This window comes from Xiphophorus couchianus, chromosome 11 (genome assembly GCF_001444195.1).
Source record: "Xiphophorus couchianus chromosome 11, X_couchianus-1.0, whole genome shotgun sequence".
In the NCBI taxonomy this organism is placed as follows: Eukaryota; Metazoa; Chordata; class Actinopteri; order Cyprinodontiformes; family Poeciliidae; genus Xiphophorus; species Xiphophorus couchianus.
This window is the reverse complement of record NC_040238.1, coordinates 15619693-15627006: the sequence shown is the minus strand read 5'-3', so window position 1 is coordinate 15627006 and position 7314 is coordinate 15619693. Positions and strand designations below refer to the sequence as shown.

At 46.8% G+C, this 7314-nt stretch overlaps 1 pseudogene; it reads left to right on the top strand.

The window, feature by feature from the left end:
- Positions 1 to 4025: 4025 nt before the first annotated feature.
- On the top strand, positions 4026 to 6328 carry LOC114153249 (GRAM domain-containing protein 4-like; annotated as a pseudogene).
- The last annotated feature ends 986 nt before the right edge of the window (positions 6329 to 7314 follow it).

Below are 7314 nucleotides of genomic sequence, written 5' to 3'. Positions count from 1 at the left end.
AACATGTCAACAAGATGCAGTCACAGAAGCAAAACATTTTCAGATTTTATCGTAGAAACAGAAGCATTGTCATGTCGCCCCGCTATTTTCCCAGAATCATCCTTGCATCCAATCATTTGTTTAGCATTTTTCTGTCTTTCCCTACGATCATTTTCTTTCATCCAGCATTCCAGACATTCTTTATGTTTTCTCAAGATCAACAACTCTTAGTCTCCATCTGTTTTTTTCTCTTAATGTACTTTCTTTATGTTCAATTCTCTTTGTACTCCTTTCAAAACAGTCAGTTTCAATGAACCACCCACAGGGAAAATACCACTTTTTACCCGATTCATCCACACCATACACACTTTTTTCTCCATATTTAATTATCATACAGTCAAACATTTCACCCAGAGGAGGAGATTGTGTTCTGGAACCACGTAAACCCATTCTTCTTGAATTGGGTGGCTTATCCTCTTTAGACTGCAAACGTCTTTGCAGAATCCAACAAATCAGCTTTGTGGTCGCTCTGCCTCTTACTGCTCTAAGAGGGGCCTTTATTTCCGATAAAGGTCTTTAGGATTCTCTAAGGGTTTAGTTCCCTCAATGTAGAAAACCAAAACTCAAGAAAATACTTGCCTTATTTACCAATAAGGACTTTCACTAGGACTCTAACCTAGAAACCTGTGGTTCCTTTTTTTTCTCTTAACCCGGCTTGGGACTCGAACCCAAACATCTGGGAGGGACTCTACCCCACCCCTCTTTTATTTATTTATTTTATATATTTTTAAATTTTTATTTCCTCTGGGACTTTAACCCAACTTTTCCTTTTAATACTGCCAATCTCTATTCCCCAGCGTGAAAGGGGAATAGAGATCCTTTAAACAGTGATGCCCAACCCCCGGGCAAGAAATAATTAAATATTTCCGTTTTATGTATTACTTGAGTCTGGAGGATCTATTGTTTTGAAAATCATTTAACCGGATTCTCTCGGTTACGTCTTGAGCGCCAAACATTGAGCCCACAAGCAGCAAAATGAGTAAGAAACAGATCAGATGTCTTTGGAAAGTTTCTTTGCAAAGTGGAAAAGACCCAGAGAAGAGACAGGAAAATAGATTTACCCTGGTAGGTTTTCCACATTCCAAGCCCGCTCTGCATAATGTGGTGACCAGCTCGTTAATGAGGCAATGAAGCTTCAACCTGCTTCGCCATGTAGAGACCAAGCACCCTGAGCATAAGCAACACTTATGCAACATAAGCCCACACAGTTTTCATAGAGACCAGGATCAACAGCAGCCGAAATGAGGATTAACAATCGCTTTAGAATTTTTAGGGAAAAACTCCGTTTCCACCAGAAGGCGATTGTGGAGAGGGAGGACCCACTAAGCCCCATGAAGATGACAAAAAACATGAGACGCCTTGAACGAGACTTCAGACCTGTGGCACACTTTTTTAGAAACTTGCCTGCTTTATTCAGCTGGCGCTCTGTGCACATGACTTTCTGTTTTTTCTGTGTCTACATGTGCACAGTGTGGTTTAGCTGGACCATTTCCTCCATCCTGCTCCTCTTGATTCTCCACCTTTCCATAAATTATCTAACTTCCAAAGGCTGGAGGATCCCGAGGAGCATCATACCCGACGTGTGAGCCAGGGGAACATCTAAAAGGCAACCCAGGTGTCTCCTCAAGAGGAGCCGTACAACTCTGGTCCCTAAGAGCTCGGATCTGGTGGAGCTGAGTAGAGTAGAAAACTGGAGGCCCATCTCTCTTAGCTCCACCATCCTGAGGCTCCTGTCTAAAATTCTCTGTGACAGACTGAGCGAAGCCTGCCCTGCCCACTCGTCACAGAAGGGCTTTACTAGGGGCGAGGGCTGTAGTAACCTGATGCTACTTGACGGTGTGGTGCAGAGGGCGGTTCGCCACAAGGAGACCCTCGCTGTGGTGTTTATTAATCTGGCGCGCGCGTTTGACTCAGTCTCACACCAGCACATTCGTGAGGTGCTGGAGCTGAGGAAGGTTGACGCTGGCATCTGCGACCTGACCAGCAACTCATACAAGCACGCCAGCTCCAGGGTACTCACCCACGGGGGGCGTACTCGGTCAATTACACTAAAGGTCGGAGTGAAACAGGGAGACCCAATGTCCCCTCTGCTTTTCAACCTCTGCCTGGACCCACTGCTCACATTTCTGGACCAGAGATACCCGACGTGTGAGCCAGGGGAACATCTAAAAGGCACAAGTGTCTTACAGATGTTCCACTTGGCTTTCGATTCTGCTCAGAAAACCCAGAAGGTTTTTGGAAACATGGCCGACATCCTTGAGAAGATAAAAAATCTGTGCATGTGGGTCCGGCCAGAGCTCACTGTAAAGATCTACGTGGGACTTTGGCTGGTTTTGATCTTCTCATGCGTGTTTCCATACCAGCTGCTGGGCTTTATCATAGGTGTTTTCTGTAGGGATCAAGTTTTTCATCATTGACTTGATCTTTGAAAGAGAGAGGCGTTTTTTCCCTCAACGCTCTCGTTTCATTGGGACCTTGCAAAAGTGGCGATGTCGGCTAAGGAGAAGATAGCGGACCAAAGTGTGTCCCAGGTCTGTCAGGACGATGGCAACTGGTTTTGGAAAGGCGTTTCAACTGCAAGGAACAACAGGCGGATGTCTGTGGGAAAAGGTAAGAAATGAAGTCACACCTGACGTTACAGTTTCTCCAGCCCCTCCTCTTCAACATGATCAAGGAGCTTTTGGAGAGGAGCTAAAAATAATGAAAGATAAAGAAACAGAGTTAAATCTTGGCTTCACCTGAGTCAGTCGACCGTCGACGGCCTTTTCTACAGCGCCAAGGTGAACGGCGGGCTGGGGCTGCCCAAGCTGGAAAAGGTTATCCCAATTAGCCAGGTCAAAAGGTGGTGTAAGATGGTCCAATCTGGAGATGTCAAGTGCAGAGCTCTAGCCCCCTCACTGCTCCCCAAGTCGGAGATCGAAAAAAGGTGGGTAGCTGCCACTGGGGGGGAGGGGGAGGGAAGTCTTCTTGAAAGGCTAGCACAGACCAGCCCCATCGCGATTGGTAAGAGATGGAGGGACCTAGAGTATGAACGATGGTGCGGCCTTAAATGCCAGGGTCGCGGCCTCGCCACTTTCGCCAAAGACCCGGTCAGCAACAGCTGGCTGGGTGACCACTGGGGATTGCATGAATCTGACTATATTCTGGCTCTCCAACTTCGCTCCAGCACGGTTGGCACTGTGACCACTCTCAGCCGTTGGAGGCGCGGTAACACGAATTGCAGGGCCTGTGGCGAGGGGTGGGAGGGCATCATCCATGTTGTGAGCCAATGCAAGTCTTTCAAGAAGAACAGAATGGCCAACCACAATAACATCTGCGGTATGTTGGCTGTCATCGGTTGGACCCTTGGCTGGGATGTCAAGCGGGAGAAGAGGATCACCTGTCCTCACCTGGGAACCGCGGTGCCCGATCTGATCATGCTAAAGAACGGCAGAGGCCTGGTGGTTGACGTGGCCATCTGTTTTGAAATGAAAACCCTCTACTCTGAGGCGTAGAGCCGAGTCCAAAGTCAACAAATACGAAAAGTTTGCACCCTTGGTTCGCAACATGTTTGGCCTGGCTAACGTTAAGACCTTCGGTTTCCCGCTGGGAGCCAGAGGAAAATGGTACGAAGGCAACTCTGATGTACTGAGGGAGATGGGTCTCCCCAGGTCCAGAACGAAGGCGATGGGCGTTCAGCGTGGCAGCCGTAAGGGTTCCCGAAGCTGCGGCAGCGGTTTAACACCCCCTACAACTTCTGGGCTAATTTACCCACCGACCTGCAGCTGAGGGAGCCCAGAAACACCTGGTGGAGCAGATGGATTGCCACGGCAAGGGCCCGATGGAGCACGGCCCGAAGGAGCATTTCTAATGCTCTTCTCTGTGCCAGAGAGAGGCGCTTTTTCCCTCAACGCTCTCGTTTCATTGGGACCTTGCAAAAGTGGTGATGTCGGCTAAGGAGAAGATAGCGGACCAAAGTGTGTCCCAGAACTTCCTGAATTGGCTTCACAATCATTTCGGAGTTTTCATGGAAAACCTCCGTTTCCACCCAATCACAATAGATCAAAGAAGTTCTAAAGATTTAATGTGTTGCGCTCCAACATTGAGCCCACACACTTTTCATAGAGACCAGGAGCAACAGCAGAAAAAATGAAGATCCGCGATCGCCTTAGAGCTTTTAAGGAAAAACTCCATTTCCACCCAAAGGCGATTGTGGAGAGGGAGGACCCACTAAGCCCCATAAAGATCACAAAGAACATGAGACGCCTTGAACGAGACTTCAGACCTGTGGCACACTTTTTTAGAAACTTGTCTGCTTTATCCAGCTGGCGCTCTGTGCACATGACTTTCTGTTTTTTCTGTGTCTACATGTGCACAGTGTGGTATAGCTGGACCATTCCCTCCATCCTGCTCCTCATGATTCTCCACCTTTCCATAAATTATCTAACTTCCAAAGGCTGGAGGATCCCGAGGAGCATCATACCCGACGTGTGTGAGCCGGGGAACATCTAAAAGGCAACCCAAATATCTTACAGATGTTCCACTTGGCTTTTGATTCTGCTCAGAAAACTCAGAAGGTTTTGGAAACACGGCCGACATCCTTGAGAAGATAAAAAATCTGTGCATGTGGGTCCGGCCAGAGCTCACTGTAAAGATCTACGTGGGACTTTGGCTGGTTTTGATCTTCTCATGCGTGTTTCCATACCAGCTGCTGGGCTTTATCATAGGTGTTTCTGTAGGGATCAAGTTTTTCATCATTGACTTGATCTTTGAAAGGTTCCCGAAGCTGCGGCAGCGGTTTAACACCCCCTACAACTTCTGGGCTAATTTACCCACCGACCTGCAGCTGAGGGAGCTCAGAAACACCTTCCTGAGCCAGACGAGAAGAAAGTGGCGGCTGATACCACAGCACAAAGAGAGGAGCTTTTCACGAGGCTTTCAAACTTCCGGAGAGTGAGCGGGTACGGAGAAGATAATTGGACTATTACTTTCCTGGGAAGAAGTCGGACATAGTTGTCTCTCAATTCCCTCAGGATGATGAGAGCGACTGGTTTTGGAAAGGTGTTTCAACTGATGGAGTGGCCCTCCTGGGGACTTTCTTGTTCTGCTGGGGGACTTCAACGTTCACGTGGGCAATGACAGTGAGACCTGGTGGGGCGTGGTTGAGAGGAACGCTCACCCCCACCTCCCGATCTGAACTCGAGTGGTGTTCTGTTGTTGGACTTCTGTGCTCGTCACGGATTGTCCATAACGAACACCATGTTCAGGCTTAAGGGTGTCCATATGTGCTCTTGGCACCAGGACGCCCTAGGCCCCAGTTTGATGATCGACTTTGTTGTCGTTTCATTGGACCTGCGGCCGTATGTCTTGGACACTCGGGTGAAGAGAGGTGCAGAGCTGTCCACTCACCACTACCTGGTGATAAGTCGGCTCCGGTGGTGGGGGAGGAAGCCGGTCAGACCTGGCAGGCCCAAACGTGTTGTGAGGATCTGCTGGGAACGTCTGGCAGAATCCCCTGTGAGACGGAGCTTTAACTCCCATCTCCGGCAGAACTTTGAACAAGTTCCGGGGGAGATGGGGGACACTGAGTCTGAGTGGGCCATGTTCCATGCCTCCATTGTCAAGGCGGCTTATCGGAGCTATGGCCACAAGGTTGTCAGTGCCTGTCGCGGTGGCAACCCTCTAACCCGTTGGTGGACACCTTCGGTGAGGGATGCTGTCAGGCTGAAGAAGAAGTCCTATCAAGCCTTTGTGGCCTGTGGGACTCCGGAAGCAGCTGATGGGTACCAGTGGGTGAAGTGGCATGCGGCTCAGGTGGTTACTGAGGCAAAAACCTGGGTGTGAGAGGACTTTGGAGAGGCCATGGAGAAAGACTTCCGCACAGCTTCGAGGCGATTCTGGTGCACCATCCGGCATCTAAGGAGGGGCAAGCAGTACAGCACCATCACTGTTTATAGTGGGGATGGTGTGCTGCTGACCTCAACTTGGGACGTTGTGGGCCGGTGTGCAGAATACGTCGAAGACCTCCTCAATCCCACCAACATGAGAAAATAAAATAAAAGAAATAACCCATTCTTTTCTATGTGTCTGTCAAATGTTCTTTCAATGCTTGTTTGGTCTTTTCTATGTGTCTGTCAAATGTTCATTCAATGTCTCACGGCTAGTGACCAGTCGGGTCACCATCTACCAGTTCACTCGGTCCTCTGGGCTGGGGCTCGCCATCCAAGTTCTGGAGAGGATGATCTTGACCTGGAACAAGGCCAAAGTAAAGCATCTTAAAATACAGGATGCTAATATCAATAAAGCTTAAGCTACAATTCAAAAAGATATTTCATAATTTCTCAAGTTTTTCCATGTTGTACAACAATATTCAAGTTATTAGAGTTCAATATTACCAACACATCAGTAAAACTAAAGAAATTAGCTTATATGTGGTAATACACACACACACACAGATATATATATATATATACACACACACATATATATATATATATATATGGGCCAATGAAGTGCATCTATAACACTATATTTAACATCAGAATGTGGATTAGAAGCTCACATTAGCTCTGACCTACTCAGAACAGAAAGTTCCCAAGCAATGCTAACAGAAAAGCACATTACAGCACCATGAACCATGAATTAGCACCGTTGAAATATTAGAACATGTGCTAATAGAAAAATAAGTGCAACTACATAGATAAAATACAACATACACAATAATAATAATAAAAAATCTTACAATACAATTTTATTTTTATTACATTTGATCAGTTACTCGGTATTTTATCCAAATTTCAGCGAATTTACTGAGCCAACTGCCAAGCGCGTGCTTGGCAGTTGGCTCACCGATGCTCTGATGCTACACGACGCTACAAGGGGATTTTTCCGGGCTTCAGCCGCTCACAAGGGAAGCTTTCTGAGATTTAATAAAAACGGATTTACTATTTTGAATGATATATTTTGCGAATCTATTTTAACGTTGTTTTTTCTTACCGATTTCCAAGAGTCTGTCAAATTTGACAAGATCTCCAGGCTATTAGCGGAAACAACCATTAGCGCTGAGTTCTCAAGCGTGTCTAACGCAGTCTGAGCAAAATCTCAGCACATCAGTTAAAGAGGCGGGACAATCAACCTTATTGGCTGATGTGAAATCACACTGTGCCAGCTATTGGTTGTTTAATCCGTCGCTAAAAGCAATCACTAAAAGCATTATGTCAAAGTTTTTAAAGATTTTTAGAACTTTTTATCTATATTTATGAACATATTTATTAACTTATTTTTTTAACTTTATTA